General features: G+C 45.3%; 1 protein-coding gene across 19 annotated transcripts in view; it reads right to left on the bottom strand.

The window, feature by feature from the left end:
- CYRIB (CYFIP related Rac1 interactor B) overlaps positions 1–17,188 on the bottom strand; it is a 129,229-nt gene that overhangs the window by 61,775 nt on the left and 50,266 nt on the right. For 3 of the 19 annotated variants that reach the window (XM_081070172.1, XM_081070164.1, XM_081070170.1), the window contains exon 1: positions 10,451–10,590. The exons of 12 other annotated variants lie outside the window; for them this stretch is intronic. The gene's annotated coding sequence lies outside the window, so the exon portion shown is untranslated. Of the gene's footprint in view, positions 1–3,359; positions 3,484–10,450; positions 10,790–17,188 lie in introns of those variants that run through there. 4 more of the 19 variants (XM_081070167.1, XM_081070174.1, XM_081070169.1 and 1 more) reach the window with 4 other exon arrangements.

Here is a 17,188-nt window from a genome sequence, read left to right as displayed (position 1 = left end):
GCTTGAGTTAGGCAAACATTTCTTGAACACAGCACCAAAATCATGATCCTTACCAAACAAACAAACAAAAAAGATAACGTGGACTCCACCAAAACTCAAAATCCTTGCACGTCAAAATATACCATTAAGAGAATAAAAAGACAACCCACAGACTGGGAGAAAACATTTGCAAATCATGTATCTGATAAAGGACTTGGACCCAGAACATATAAAGAACTCTAAACAACTCGAGAAAAAGACAACCCAATTAAAAATGGGCAAAAGATATGACAGACATTTCAAAGGAAGGAAGGAAGGGAGGGAGGGAGGGAGGAAAGAAGGAAGGAAGGAAGGGGCTTGAAAAGATGTTCAACATCATTAGTCATTAGGGAAACGCAAATTTAAACCACAATGATACAGCACTTCACACCCACTAAAATGGTTATAATCCAAAAGGACAAGACAAGTGTTGGATTTAGAGAAACTAAAATCCTCATACACTGCTGGAGGCATGTAAAATGGTATAGTCTGGACAACAGTTAAGCAGTTTCTTTAAAAATTAAACAACTTGATCACGTGACCCAATAATTCCATTCCTAGGTGTCTAACCAAAATACATGAAAACCTAAGGCCATACAAATACTTTCATGCAAATGTTCACAGTACCACTATTCATAATAGCCAAAAAGCAGAAACAATCCAAATGTCCGTCAATGGTAAATGCATAAACCAAATGTGGTGTTATCCATACAATTGCTATCCATACTGCTCAGGGATAAACAGGAACAAATTACTGATACACTCAATAAGAAGGAACCTCAAAAACATTAAGTAAAGGAGGTCAGACACAAAAATACTATATCTCACATGATTTCATTTATAAGAAACACCCAGAAGAGGAAAATCTATAGAGATAGAAGGCAGGTAAGTGCCTGGGGTAGGAATGAGGATGAAGTATGACAGGGAACAAGGAACTTACTGGGTTAATGAACATGTTTCAAAACTGGTCCATGTTCAGTACATTCTTATACCAGGGATTTAAAAAAAGACAGAACTCTCCAAAGCCTGCTCCAGAACTCTCTTTGGATAGAAATCCAGCAAGGAGCTGAACTTTAACCCAAATGAATGGAATAAATGAAGTTGACTTCTCTGTAATTTTAAAAACAACTTGGTAAATGTATTTATGAAATACCAGAACACGTTAAATATTTCAATCTACTGACTACTATTTAAGTAACGAATAGTTAGTTCCTGGCAGTCTTTTTTTCCAGTACTGTTAGCTAACTCATGAAAGGGTTACTTACAGTTTCCACTTTACAGAGGATGAGGGAAAGGTACATATAAAAATTAGGTTAATATTCAATTAGTTAATAAGATGATGTGCAATGTAACGTGCTACCAGGGGAAAACATCGCCTGGAATAACTTGTCTTAGAGCATCTGTTTAGCCCTACTTTATGACTTGAGGACAGTTTCCCATAATACTGCAAACTACTTACACATTAAAAAAAACCTGTTAATTCACCTCTTACTTATGAGGCCCAAATAAGATCCTCGAAGGGCTCTGAGAGGCCTGACGCAGTGAAAGAATTTCACAAAACGTCTGCTTGTATACTTCAACAAGGAAAAATTCTGAAGTGCTGAAATATTTTTTAAATTACTTAAATGCATAAGCTATCTACTTACCCAACCTAGGCAAACTGAGAATGGCTTAAAAAATTAAATTCGGTTTTAATAAAACAATATAAACTATTTTTAAAAACTATAAAAAAAACACTGAAACTCAGCTAAAATGAAGTCCTTAAAAGACACATATTTAATAAGCTAATAGACTACTAAGGAGGGGTCAGTGACACACATCAAAGACAGAACACTGACCAGTTGTCCCCATGACACATACTATAATGGAACTTTGGCACACCCATTGCAAAAAGTTGCCAACCCCAGGCTGGACTATTGCTTCAACATACTGTCCTATAAATAAAAAGGAAAAGCTGTAGTGTAATATATTCACGTTTTTAATGCAGGAACTCCCAATTATCAAAGACTATTTCTAAAATGGTTCAGCCCTTGATTCTCAGATATCAACCCACTTTTACCCATTAGCAAGCAACTCAGAACTAGTGCCACTATAGCTAAAAGATTATTTTGCATTTCCAAGTCTGTACATTCATGTTCACTGTAATTCAAATAGAATACATAAAGCTGACTTCTCTGTACTTTTAAAAACAACTTGGTAAATGTATTTATGTAATACTAGAACACATTAAATACTTAAGTCAAAACAAGTTCAAATGTAACAAATAATCTTCAATAAGTAAAATGTTCAAAATAATAGTTTTCAAATGCTTATTTACAGAAAATAACTGGAAGGGAGGAATTAGGTGATGCTAATTGATAAAGTGGAATCTTACCCTCCCCCCTTAATATAAACATGAAAAATTGCAATTTTTTTTAAACCTCCTTCCACCTTACTACCCTAACCTCTCTTATTCCCCTAACTCTACATTGTCCCAAGATCTAAAGGAAAAGAAACTTCACTTTAAAATGTTGTTCATAATTAACTGCTAGAATCTGCCAGAATTTTAAGTAGAGAACTGTACGCAGACGGATATAAACAAAAGCAAAGTAATCTCATACACTGCAACCCAAGGTGGTTTTCTCATATTTAATTTTCATTTAATGACCCTGAAATTTGTAAAAGACCACAAATGTTTCAGTTCAAATCAAGATGTCTGAACATGTTAGTCATTTCTTCTTGAGTAAATGTTAGTTACCAACCTGCCTTGGAGGAGAAAATTAAATCTCAAAATCCCACCAAAGTCACTGCATATAGGTCTGCCCCCCAAAAAATAGATCAAGGAAATGAACACCAGTAGTAATACGTATTGTGTTCTTACTACGGCCAGGCACTGTTTTTCAGTCAGCTTTCCTGAGGTGTAATTAATTACATATGCTAAGAAGCAATTCTCCATATGTCTATGTTTTCTAACTGTTGCAAGCAGAGGTACCGACTGCCCTTTGCTCTGGACTGTTTTCAAGGCTATCTACCTATGCAGCAAACAGTCTTGAAATATAAGGCAGTGTTTCCCTCTGGAGCAAAGGGCAGGCACACTTACTGTCCAGTAAAATAATATAACGTGTCTTCTAAAGCAAAGGGCAGGCTCACCACTGTTCACTACAAAAGATTTGGGTTCCCTAAACTCAGGGCTTCTCTCCAATAACAGCCCTCTGTGCGCACATGTCACCTAAGGATGCGGAAACCAGCACAAATGTTGCTAGTCTGGCTACTGCCATTCTGAGTATAAACTGTCCTTCGTCTCTTCCGCAGGAGTCTCGTGCCTTCTCCCAACACCCCGGAAAATGAGGCAGGTAACTTACTCGCTTGCAAGGAAGGTAAGACCTCAGACCGTCATGGTTCTAGACAGTTTGGGCACCACGGATGGGAGGCTGACAGAGCCCTGGCTTTCTAGAAGAGAAGATAAAGGCCCCCAAAGGCAGAGTTCTGGAAAAGGAGAAGACATCCTGGGATCAGAGAGTTCTCCTAGTGGTGGGTGGGGAGAAGGTGGGAATAAAGATCCCCCACTGTCCTGCCTGTTAATGGATAGTTGAATTAATGTTTAAAAAATGAGCAGTGAGAAGTGGGACTGACATCAGCCACCCAAAGGGTGAACTGGCTGTCCATTCCCCTCTGGGCTGGCAGAGGAAGGATGTGTCACCAAACAACAAGTCCTGTGTCTCCAGGGAAAAGGCAACGTGGCTGTGGCTGCTCAGCCAAGGGGTCCCCAAAGCTACAACAGACTGTGTACGTAATGACGACCTTGCTGCCAGTACAGAGCTTTACACAGACCGAAAGTATTAGAAGTTCTTTTGGCTGCACTGCGAGGGAGTGACCAAAGTGACTGGTTTACTGGTGCAGAGTTGCTCTCTTCCTCTGTGCCCCCCTCTCCATCCCTCCCTGCTTACACCTCCAAGCTCTTCTGCTTTATAGATAAGGAAAATGGCAAGGGATGGGGCTGAGGTCTCCCTGACCCCCAAGAGGGACAGGAGGTGGTGCATACCCCTCTGCAGCTGCCCAGGGAACTTGAGAGAGAGACTCAAAGGTGTAAGGCTCTCCTGGATACAGGCACCATCCTATCTGGTCTCGTGGAGGAAGGGGACACCCAGATTCAGCGAAGGTTTGGGCAGGATTTACAGGAGGAAAGGGAAATGAATGTGACTTGTGGGCAGGGCTCTTTGGGCCAATTCAATGTCCTCTTGTTGTTGTCTCTCCGTCCTGCCGTACAGTAGGAATTGACGCGTTATAAGGTTGTACTTCCTCATCTTGTAAGTGCCACAGGGGATTCTCACCAACAGGAAGGGCTGCACATAGGAAAGTGCTAGTACCTCCGGGGCCCACAGCGCTTTGGGTTACAATGTTGGGTTACAAGTCTCTGTGATTCGTGATTTCACGGACTGGCACGTCGGACAAAGGGAGGTGCCCCTGCGAGTTCTGGACTCTGTCTCCCTGCCACGGTATCAGACACACCCCTTTCATAAAGCAGCTGTTAGCTTGCGACTGGGCTCCTGTGAAGACGGAATGGCTCACTCACGGAGGCCTCAGGAGTCTCCAGCGTGATATTCCCCCTCTGAGGTGGGGCAACTCATACTCAAGGACCAATAATGTGGAGCGCCAGTTAAAAATGCATATTTGAGAACGTATCTGACTTTGCCTTAGCCCCAAGCAACACGTCAACTGCACAGGAAGGAGCAGTAGCAAGCCCTTTGGGGAAACTTGCCCCCTACTCTGCCACTGGAAGCAAAGCTACCGGCTCAGTGGCGCCCACACCCAGTAAATCACCACCTCCTGTAGATTTAACATCATCCCTCCGTTGTCAATACTTGAGTCCTGATCACCATCAATTCCTGGACTACCTGTATTCCATCTTACTTCACCTTCACTCCCGTCTCCAAAAGCTGTCAGAACAATCTTTTTTTTTCCAAATAATTTTTTTTATTGGGGAACAGTGATTCTCCAGGGCCCATCAACTCCAAGCAGCTGTCCTTCAATCTAGTTGTGGAGGGTAAAGCTCAGTGGCCCACGTGGGAATCGAACTGGCAACCCTGTTGTTCAGAGCTGGCGTTCTAACCAACTGAGCCATCCGGCCACACCAGAACAATCTTTTGACCTTGACGGGCCCGGTGGCTCAGGTGGTTGGAGCGTTGTGCTCCTAACACTGAGGTTGCTGGTTCGATTCCCACATGGGCCAGTGAGCTGCACCCTCTACAGCTAAGATCCTGGACAACGGCTCTCCCTGGCCCTGGGCTGCCGTGCACAGGAGGTTGGCGTGAGCTGCCGCGGGTTGTGTGCCGCCGTGGGCTACCATGTGCTGCCAGGAGCGGCCGACCAACGACCGGCGACCGACTGCCTCAGCCGGGGACGGGGGAGCACAGGCTCCTAATACCAGCACGGGCCAGGGAGCTGGGTCCTACACACTAGACTGAGAAACAACGGCTGGAACCGGACTGGGGCGCGGGGGGAAGGCGGAAGAAGGGAGAGAAAAAGAAAAGACAAACTTGAGTGTTTCACTCTCCCCACTTAAAAATCCTAGAATGGTTTCCTCACAGCGTTCAGTCCAAACTGACCTGAACTTGTTAACCTGACTCAAGCAGCCAGCCTCAGTTAGCTGACTTAGGGTGACCTCTTCCCCGTGCCTCCTTCCGTCCTACACTGCCAGACACAACCAGCGTCCGTTTCTCAAATGCACATGACCTCCTCCATCTCCAGGCTTCTGCCTCTCCCTCCTCCCACACCAGTGCGTTCTCCCTTTTGCCTGCCCGACTGCTGGTCCACTCCCCGGGTCTTAGTCTGGATGGCGTTACAACATGGGCTTTTATCCCGACTCATAAGATTACGTGCCTGTGGAACACAAAGCACTGACTTCACATTGTCTTATTCTCTTATCTTCTTCGATTCTACTGTAAGGAGGGACCACTAACATTTTATTCATCGTTATATGACCCTGCTTGTGTGCTCAATAACTATTTGGATGATTAATGGCAATCATATACCAAGTATTATGCCAGGTGTCAAAGAAAGATGATCAAAAGCAAAAAAATTGTAATGATCATTCAACTTAAAAATGCCATTTTAATAAAATAATATTCTGCCTCCCCAAGTACACTGAATTGAAATTAGTATAAAAATTTCACAAGAGAATTGTGAGGCACATAGCAGAGGCATTATTATTCCCATCTTCTAGATAAACTGAGACTCTTCCCACTACCGGACAAGCAAATCAGGACTTAAATGCATTTTTTTTTGTACACACATATTCAAAGTTTACAATGACTAGAATCTCTCAGAGTACAAGTCAACCAACTACAAAGTCTACTTCAAGACCCAGTAAATCTCAGATTTCATGTAAATCAGCACCTTCAATTCATCTAAATCAGCACCTTCCCTAATAACAGAGAAAAGGCACAGATAATCCCCAAATAATAATATCTGGGAATATGTCACAATGTTTTCATAGCAAGTGTTTTCTAAAATTGTTTTGACCTAAATTAGTATTCAGTGTAATTATCTGAGAACATGTCAATTTCTGACTGCAAGAAGTAGTCTAGACACAGTGGAAGTGTCTGCATTAGTCTAGATTTAATGCATACCAAATATAATGCACCAAGTAGAATACATCAAGTAGAGCTTACTCGCATGACAGAAAATAACTGCACAAGGCTGAAAGATTCACAGTGTTGCATACCACAGTACCACTATGCATTATATTTTCAAAATAAATTAAGCAGCTCCAAAAATATATCTTTGCATTAGGTCTTCTATTTAAACAAAATCACCTAATGTCTTTGAAAACAGCCATTCTCACCCAGGTTACCACTTTCAGGATGTACAATGTGCCACAAGAAATGTGTACATTTAAAGAATCAAAATTCTAAGAATGATTTCCTTGTTTAAATAGTTTTACAAATGTCACTCACTTGCATTCCAATATACTTGCCTGAGTGGGAGAGGGGTGAAGCTACAGCTAGTGAACAGGAAATTATAATCCTGGATAACAAGTGGGCATTATCCATCCTGCGTGCCAGCTGAAAAATTTTGAGATGTGCTGTTTTAAGTATGCCTTCTAAATATATAATATCAAATATAGGACCTTAAATTAGTACTTTGAAACAGAATTTTAGTAAAGACTCCAAGTCATAGAAGCCTGGGTTTAAGTGCCAGCCTTCCTCATCCTACTTGGGAGTGCACGTGGGCAAGTTACCAAAGCTGTCCGAGCCTTCTTTTCCTAATGCTAGTTAGGAATTAACCCACACTTTGCAGAGCTGTCATAAAACTAACTCAATGTCTATAAAGAACTTGGCCGTGTTTCCCCGAAAATAAGACCGAGTCTCGTATTAAGTTTTGCTCCAGAAGACGCATTAGGGCTTATTGTTCAGGGGATGTCATACTGAAAAATCATGCTCGGGCTTATTTTCCGGTTAGGTCATTTTTGTGGAAACACGGTAGTTGGTGCTCACTATTACAGCATAATTAAGAGCCAAGACGCAGTTCTATTACATAGTAGCTGTGTCATTTTAGTTTAACCTCAGTCTCCTAGTCTGTGAAATGGGAATATTAATACCTACCTAAAAAAGGTTGTTATAAAGATTAAATGTCTTAGAACAAACTGCCAGGCAAGTAATAACAACCACATTAGTGACTATTAACATGATCATCAGTATCACCACTAAAATATTAAGTAACCATTGTCACATTATTGGATTATGCTTTCCATTTCTGCTATATAAAATATTCCTTGAAAAACTAACCTAATTTAATGAACTGGTCATAACATAGGATGAGCTCACACAATCAAGAATTTTTATGATGAGTTTTAGAAACGTTAAATGCACAAGGAATTATCCTAACTATTGTTCATGAATGCTGACAAGATACATGTATCAAATATCCATTCTAAGAACAAATCCATTCAGTGAGCTTAACACAAAAAGACAAGTCTATTGTACATTCTCCCCAAAGATCTCAAAGCAGTTTAAATAATCAAACAATCCTCAAAATCTACAAGCAACTTGAGAAAACTGCAGCTGAGGGCAACAACTTCCTCCAAAACTTTTGCCACATAATTACAAAATGATGTTCTAGTCAAAAAAACGCTGACCTTGCCATTCATTCAATTTCTCAAAACATTTACTAAGTATCCACTGTGTAACAGACAGGCACTGTGCTAAACTCTGGGGTAGTAACTGAAAAGGAGAGACCAAAAATAATAGTGGGCATTCCACTAACAATAGCATATTTCCAAATATTATAATTGTTTTCCTTAAACAGTGAGAGAGCAAATTATAGGTCCTAGCAGTTTGAGTGCATCAATACTTAATGAGTGAAGGAAGCTGGCACAAGTGTCAGTCCAGGGTTTTCCCCAAGGAAACGAGGAGTAAAATCAAAGCAGCCTCCCTCTGGACTCCACTCAATTACTTACTAAGTAAAGGGAAACGGCCATTTCAAATCTGAGCCAAATCTCAAGAGCGATGCTACCTAACATACAATTTTTAATTCATTTTGGGGAGAAAGTTTGGAGAAACGAATTTTAAGTTTGAGTATGTTCAACGTCACCTGTAAATGTAGCAGAAATAAACTGCATTCACTTAGCTTTACTCAGCATCTGAAATTATATTTTTGCTGGGGCAACTAGAATCAATTTATTAATCATGTCTCCCTTTGATCAACCAGCTTTTTAGGAGAGAAAAATCTAGCCTGTATTCAATTATCAAATAATTTACAATTCATATTACATGTCCTACATTTTACAAAGCAAGAGTTTCCTCTGAAGCAGCGACATTAACTATTAAAGTTTTAAGGAATTAAAAAAATATATATTATCTAGCAAAAGAGCTCTGCTAAGACAATGAAATCTTGACCATGACTTAAGAACCGCACTGCTGGAGCGGTCGTCCCAAACCTAACACGCACAAGCAGCCAAGTATCTTTTTAACACCTAGCTCCCCACGAGGGCTGTTAGAAAACGTATCAATACTGCTCGCAATTGTATCACACTCCTGCGCAGGGAGATGCACTAGGAGCCTCCCTGGGCGTTCATTATATTATGGACTAAGAATGTCACGTTAAAAAAAAAAAGTGCTGTCGTCTCATTTCATGGATGCCGGCCAGCAGGGTTAGATGACTGCAACCCTTTCCAAACGGGCTGGCGAAGAAGCCCCATCACCGAGCTGCGCGAGGCACCAAGTTTCTGTGTCTATTATTAAACACAATTCAGGAATTAACAGGATCAGCGGATTTTTCTCGAGGTCCATTAGTCAAAAGTGATTTGCAGTGAAGTCCGCACACCCCGCAGGGCCCGACGAGCCTGGAGCCGCGGACAACCCCCCGGGAGTGTCGCGCTGACAGGCTCCCAGGCTCCCGGAAGGCACAATCAAGTGACCCGCCTGCCACGCGAAGAGGAAGCAGCAGGACGGCGGCGGGGCCCAGCGACACGCGAGGCGCGGGGAGCACACCGACGCCAGCCCTGCGCGCGGTCCGAGCGGCACGTGGCGGCGCGGCCGGGTCAGGCGGCCACCGTGTCACCGCCTCCCGCGCCCCGGGACGCGCACTGCGGCGGCCACACGGGGCGCGGGCGGCCCCGCCACCAACGGCGTCCGCGGGTCGCGGGGCGAGGCCGGCACGGCCCGGAGGGGGCGGGGACGGCGGGGACCGCGGGGACCGTCTCCCGCCGGATTCGGCGCTCGGGGAAATGAACGCGCCACGGCCACTGCTCCGGAAGGGGAGCGCGCCTGTCCCTCTCGGGCTCACTGACACTCACACTCACACTCACACACTCACACTCACACACTCACTCACACACACTCACACTCACACACTCACTCACACTCACACTCACTCACACACTCACACCCGCGCCCCGGCCTGACAGTCACGGATGCGGGTAATCACGGGAGACACCGCGCGTGTTGGAAACACGCCGAGACCACACCCGGGGCTGCGGCTGGGCGGCCCGTCGGGGCCGGGGATGGAGGCCGGCGTCCCGCAGCGCGGACGGCGTCGCACGGGGCCGCACCGGCGGGAGGCGCCCACGAGCACCCCCACTCCCACGCGGGCGGCCGGGCCGGAGGGGCAGCGCCGTGGGTGCGGGCAGCCGCACAGCAGCCGGGGAGGGCCGCGCGGGGGTGCGACGTGCGGGGGCCGGGGGCCAGGGTCCCGGGGCGGCGGGTCCGCGGAGGGAGGGCACGCGAGCGCGCGTGGAAGGAAGGGGCGGAGAGGAGGCGGCTCCGAATGAATGAGCGCGGGGCCCGGGCGGCGGGGGCACCGCAGCGCCGGGAGGGCGGGCCCACCGCGCGGGGACGAGCCCGCCCGGGCCCCGCCGCCCCCGCCGCCCCCGCCTTCCGCCAAAACGGGGCGGGCGCGCCGGCGAGCGAGGGGCGCGAGGGAAGCGGAGCAAACGGTCCGAGGAATCGCTCACCCTCCGCTCGAGCCTCCGGGCTCTCAGCCCCGCGCCTCCGCCCTCCTCTGCTGCGGCGGCGGCTCCTCGGCGGCGCTAGGGGGAGCCCCGGGCCCGGAGCGGGGCGGCGGCGGCGGCCGGACCGGGAGCCCCTCCGCACCTGCCCCTGTGGCGGAGCCGCGACGAGCCAGGCAGCGGCGGCGAAGGCGGCGCCGATCCGGGAGGGCAAGTGACCCGGATGTACAGGGTAACGGCGAGGAGGGGGAGGGGGGATGCCAGGAAGTGAGGGCGCCGCGGACCTGTCCGGCCTTGCGCATGCGCCAAGCGCCCGCCCCGCAAGGTAGATCCTTCTCCGCCCCCTCCTCCCCCGCCCCTCCCGAAGGGGGCGGGGCGAGGCCGGAGACAGGTGGTCGGGCGGGCTTGGGAAGAGGAAGGGGGCGCGGCCACCTCCTCCGCGCCCCCGCCCTCCTTAAAGGGGCCGCACCTCCGGGCGGAGATGATATCTGGGTGGGTCTGTAGCTGGCAGCCTTCTCCGGTTACAGACGGGAAACTGAGGTTCAGAGGTGGCGGTGACGTGCCTCTCAGGTCACCGAGCTCGGACGTGGTAGGAACTGGAGCTCGGGACTCGCAGACCAGGGCTCTTTGTGCTGAACCCAGCGAGGGTGCACATTCCCATCCCCAAACCCCACTCCCAAGTCTGGGATGGCTGGAGTGGGGGACCCAGGTAGCGAGCTGCGCTCACTCTCCCAGACAAGGCCGATGGGCTTGGCAGGCTCCCCAGAGCCGAGACACGCACCGTTATCGCCTGCGATGGTATCGTGGAGACGCCCTGGGGAGGTGTTAAATGATCAGTCTGAGAACAGAACTCACGCGCCACTTGAGACTTGTGCTGTGCCACGCGTATCTCTTTCAGATAAATGAGACTTTGTTCTGGGGTCTACTCTGTGCAAGACTGTCTGATGCACAGAGAGCTTGGAGATGGCAGAGGGCACAGCCTCTTCATTTTCCCCTCATTCCCCTTTCACTCTTCTTACATAATTGCTCCCTCTTTACATAGAAAACCAGAACATCCCATGTAGCTCCAGGTAGCTCATCCCAATCCGGTTATGAAACCGTCAGATTTTTTCATTAACACTAAAGTGTACATGATTACAGTGTTACCTCCTCTGGGGGAATGTTTTCAGTTTGACTGCTGAGCAAATCACTACTATGGAGACGGTTCTGAACATTTTGGGGTCAAGGGCCCGACTGAAAAAATCTCATAAAAGTATGGGCTTTTCTCTCCAGGAAAATGCACATATGCACACAAATTTGCATACATTTTCAGGGGATTTTGTCGATCCAGGAAGCCTGTCTAAAAAACCCTGCTTATGAACCCTTGTTCCAATCAAATTGGATGCAAGGGAACTATCTGGGCCTTACCATATGTGGCCAAGAAATCACTCTTTGCCCCAAATACAGAAGGGCAGCCTTTACCTTATTTAGCCTTTTGTCTTCCTCTTGAATTACAAAGAGACCAAATGGTATTGGCCATATTACACAGAAATGTGTTAAGAGAGTCACAGAGCGATTAGGTGGCTTTTTCAAGGCAGACACGAAGGGCAAGAGTCCTAAGCTTCAGACTTTTACCCTAATATTTTAGGGTATCATGTGGGGATGATTTGGGGGTTCTATACTATATTATAATCATCAATTTTAATTAAACTGAGGGAACTGATATTTATATTACAAACACTGACGCTGATAGAACAGTCTTCACAATCCAAGAACTTTGGTCCATTTGCCTGACACGCTGACATTCTTAAATAACTCTAGTCCATGTGGACCCACTGTCCTCTGTTTGAACCAGAGGAAAAGTTCACACACGTGCCCAGCCCCGTGAGCTCTGAGTAACCACACACCTCTAACCCAATTTCCCACCAGAAGCAGAAATCTCTTCCATAGTACCCTCAACACATTAGTATCACACATTTTAGCTAGAATATCTCCACTTATGGGAAGCTCGTTATTGCAGTTGTCAACCTTCTATAATTGTGATGAACCTGTTCTTTTACACGGAGCAGAAATCTGATGCCTAACAATTTTCATTCATTAGTCCTAATTTTATCTCTAGGGAGCATTATAGACATGATGCTGGCCTCGGGGGACCTCATAGTCCAAAGAAGAAAACAGTCTATTGATGAGTGGTAACAGTAAAATAGCATGAGCCAGATGAGGAGTCCCTTTCAGGGGCACCTTTCTCCTTAGCAGCCCTCGACCCATTCCTGGCCTGTGCAAGAGTTCACGAGTAACCTCTACCACTAACCCATGTCAGATATGGGGAAAAGGGGACAGAAAACAAGACCCTAAGGGAAGGGCTGAAGTTATTCTTCCACAACGCTTCCTTCACCATTCTGCATGAATGTAATCACGGCTGAGGTCAAAGCTTTCAAAGTTGTATGTGAAAAAAACAAGCAAAAGGATGCTTGCATAACAGCACCAGGCTCTCAGTGATGATTTAATCACTGTGGCTTGCTAGTATTTTGTTGTTGTTGTTGAGTCCTTACTATATGCCAGGCACGGCACTGAGCCCTTGACTTGCATTTGCTCTTCTGCTTTTTACAACCACCTTACAGGTACTATTTACAACCGTTCTATATGGCACTATTATCGTGTTCATTTCACAAATGAGAAAACCAAGGTTCAGTATGAGACAGATCCAGGATTCAAACCCAATCTGTCAACTTCAGTTTGTCTGTTTCTCCATTCACACTATCTTGACTCTGCTTCTGTAAACTTCAGAAGATCTTCATGCTTTCTTTAAATGCTGGTTTCCTTGCAATTTTTATTTATTACCGAACCAACTTTAAAACATTATAAAGAATAAATGGTTTCACTCCATCATTGATTCATTCAATCAACACACATTTTTGCTCCCCTACTATGTCTTAAGTACCATACTGAGAGTCTAGGGTGGAGGACAGTAAGACATGTGGTCCTTACCCTGGAGGGGCTCAGAATTTAGTGACAGGAAGAGCTCTAACCTCACAATCAATCACAATACAGCCTGGTTCGTTGTAATTTAGGAGGGTGGAGGAACCAACTCTCCCTGGGACAGCTGTAAAGGCATCAGAGAGGATGAGCATGGTCTTCAAGAGTTGGAGGGTTATGGAAGGCAGTGTGGAGGTTACTCAAGAAATTACGAATAGAATTACCATATGACCCAGCAATCGCTCTCCTGGGTATCTACCCAAAAAATCTGAAAGCATTCCTCTATAGAGACACGTGTACTCCAATGTTCATTGCAGCTTTGTTTATGGTGGCCAAGACATGGAAACAACCAAAATGTCCTTCAATAGATGAATGGATAAAGAAGTTGTGGTATATATACACAATGGAATACTATTCCGCGTTAAGGAAAGATGATATAGGAGCATTTGTGACAACATGGATGGATCTTGAGAGTATAATGCTAAGTGAAATAAGTCAGACAGATAAAGCAGAGAACCCTATGATTTCACTGATATGTGGTATATAAACCAAAAAGAACAAGACAAACAAATGAGAAAGAAAAACTCATAGACACAGACAATAATTTAGTGGTTACCAGAGGGTAAGGGGGTGGGGGTTGGGTGATGAGGGTAAGGGGGATCAAATATATGGTGATGGAAGGAGAACTGACTCTGGGTGGTGAACACACAACGGGATTTATAGACGATGTAATACAGAACTGTACACCTGAAATCTATGTAAATTTACTAACAATTGTCACCCCAATAAATTTAATTAAAAAAAATTAATTTAAAAAAAAAAAGAGTTGGAGGAAGGGTAGAGAGGAAAAGGCACATGGGCAGAGGAAGTGGAGTTCATGACATGCTGGGGGTAAGACTGCTGTGGTAAGCTTGTAAAGGACCTCCTCAGACACCATGCTAAGCACCTTGAACTTGGCTCCTGATGGCAACAATAGAAGCTTCTAAGCAAGGTAACATAATCAGATGTGTTTTGTAAGATCACTCTTACAAAAGATCACTCTGATCACAATGTCCAATATGGATTACGGTGGGAAAGGGAATGGAGGTCAGCAGACCAGTGAAGCTGTGTGGGGTCCAGGTGAGAAACAACGAGAGCCTAGCCTAGGAAACTGGCCACGGAGAGGAAGAATGGACCCCAGAATTAAGATACTTAATGATGTAGAACCTACATCATTTGTGACTAGTTGAATCTGGGAGAAGAAGACACAGGAAGTGAGTGGCACAACCCTGAGGTTCCTAGCTTAGCAGACTAACTGGATGGTGACACCATCCAATCCCAAAACTTTTACTCAGTTTTCAATCTTTCTCTTCTAAACTTTATCCATGTAAATGCACATTGCTTCAATTGGAATCTTCAGATAATGTGCAACTATTTCCCAATACTTTTTCATATTTCTACAGTCACATTTATCATTTTAATGGCTGCAGAGTATTTCATCATATTGAAATAGCTCAGTTTCCTTTAGTTGCTGAAGGTCCACACCCTGCATGCTTGGTTTACCCTAGACTCATTCAACTGGGCATTTTGCAATGAATGAGTTGAGTGAGGAAAGAGAGCCTTTAGGTGAAGGGTAATGGAAAAGTGTGGCCTCAAGGCTGCAACTTTCGTGAGAGAGAGAGGCTTGAGTAACTATAATATGTAGAAACTGCAAAGCTCTGAAGAAGAACCTGCCAACCATGGGAATTCTGATGTCTAATTCTCTATGGAAGCTAGTTGTCAAGGCCTAACCCCTCATCCATTCTTCCATTTATTCCCTTAGCAATGCATTCTTGTGAAACAGAGGGCAACAGAACAGAGCTAAAACCACCTCAAAGCTCTGAGTCTAGCCCAGCCAGGGTTTGAAACCTGTTCTACAACTTATACAAGTTATTCAACGTCTCAGAGCCTCAGTTTCCCCACAAGTTTGTTGTAAAGATTAACTTAGGTAAGACTTGTAAAATACTTGGGACAGAACTCAGCATACAGTAAGTTCAATAATTATTTTCAGTCTTGGTCCCTTCTTTATGCTTCCTTGAGTCCCACCCTTTTCTTGAGTTTCTGAGCAAACCCACCAGGCAACAATACGTGTGCTTGAGTTCAGAAGCTGAATCTGCCAGAGTGAACCAGGGCCACTCACTGGCTCTCTCCAACCTTCTATTTCCCATCTGTGAACTGGGCATAAGAACCTACTTCACATTACTGCTGCAAAGCTCTCATAAATACTGAACAGGAAAATACATTCAAAAGCCCAAAGCTCTATGCCATTATTGACTGCATTCCTGCTGTCATAGACATGGTTGTTGTCTTGGTTTCTCCCTGTTAAAACAACGATGACCTCAGCATAAATTCCCTGGGTTGTGATTACTGGGTCAAAGGATCTGAACGTTGTTATGGTTCTTGATTTGTATTGCCAAATTGCCCTTAGAACTCTGAATAGTTACTGCCATCATTAACTCAAATGTGCTCTTTAAATATGTTTAAGTACCTAGAATATAGTTTTTGTTGCCTCTGTGCCGTCTTAGTCTTCAATCTAGCATTCAGGGACTTCTGTCCCCTGAATTGCTCCCCTCCTCCGCTTTAAGGAATGAATGAATACTGAATCCTTGAGGAAAGAGGCACATTCCCCAACATTCCCTCCACAGCCAGGGGTTCAAGGTTAAGGACTAAGCCTCCAGAGTCACGCCGTGTGGAGGAGCATTCAGTAGGTGAGCTGAACACATGCTGAAGAGGACAGGGGAGGAGACCCGGGAATCCTGCATTGAAAGATGGCGTCAGAGCCGCTGTTCAAAAAGAACCAAAGTACAAAGCCAACCGTTCAAACCCAACACACTCCTGTTAGCAAAACATTAACCAGTCTCTCAGGAGCCATCAAGTTATCCTGATAGCCATATTTCCCCAGAGTTAGGAGATCTATCTGTGAGTCTCTGTTCCATCTCCAAATGTGACTCATTGCTCACAAGTGGGCAGCCCTCTGACTGACCCGCAGGAAAGAAGTGCACACAGGCTTTGTGCCTCGAACACGTTGGCCACTTCCCATGGCTGTTACCCCACCTCCAGGTTTGGGGTCCCCTCCTCAAAGGGGTCCCCCCATCACCCTTCCTAAGTCAGACCCCCACCTCCCTCAGTCCATTCCCTTGTATGTCACTGGCTTTCTTCCTTCGCAGCAGTTATCACAACCTGTCATTATTTTTATTCTTCAGCTTAAAAACGTTTTTGCTGAAAAAATTTAAAAAAAAAAAACAAAAACAGCCTGTCACTAAAACATCAGCTCTGTGAAGGGAGGGGCCAGGGCTCTCTTGCCCATTCCAACACCTGTCACTGTGCCCACCCACCTCCTAGGAGACCCTCAATAATTATATGGAATGGTTTCTTTAAAAAAGGGAGCTTCCCGACTCCTATGCCTTTTTTTCACCTGATTATATGAGAAATACATGTTGAATGTGGGGGAAAAATTGAAAATACAGATAAGCAAAAGGAAGAAAATATAAACGTTCATGATCCAACCTCCTACACCACATGGATATCCTACCAAATGGTTTTTCTACATCTCTATAGAAAGATAATGCATACATTTCTATAAAACATTCATATAGTGAATTGTAACCTGCTGTGTTTCATCTCACGATCTATCTTAATCACCTTTCCTTAATAATGGTGCTTCAGCTGCCTTGCTGTTAAAGGCTATATACTACTTTGCTGTGTAGCTATGCCATAAAGTATTTAAGTAATCTCCTAATGTTATGCCAAAGGGGAGGTTTCTTCAATGTC

The sequence above is a fragment of the Rhinolophus hipposideros genome (assembly GCF_964194185.1).
Source record: "Rhinolophus hipposideros genome assembly, chromosome: 13".
NCBI classification, from domain to species: domain Eukaryota; kingdom Metazoa; phylum Chordata; class Mammalia; order Chiroptera; family Rhinolophidae; genus Rhinolophus; species Rhinolophus hipposideros.
The sequence above is the reverse complement of the archived record's forward strand: the minus strand, read 5'-3'. Positions and strand labels throughout refer to the sequence as shown.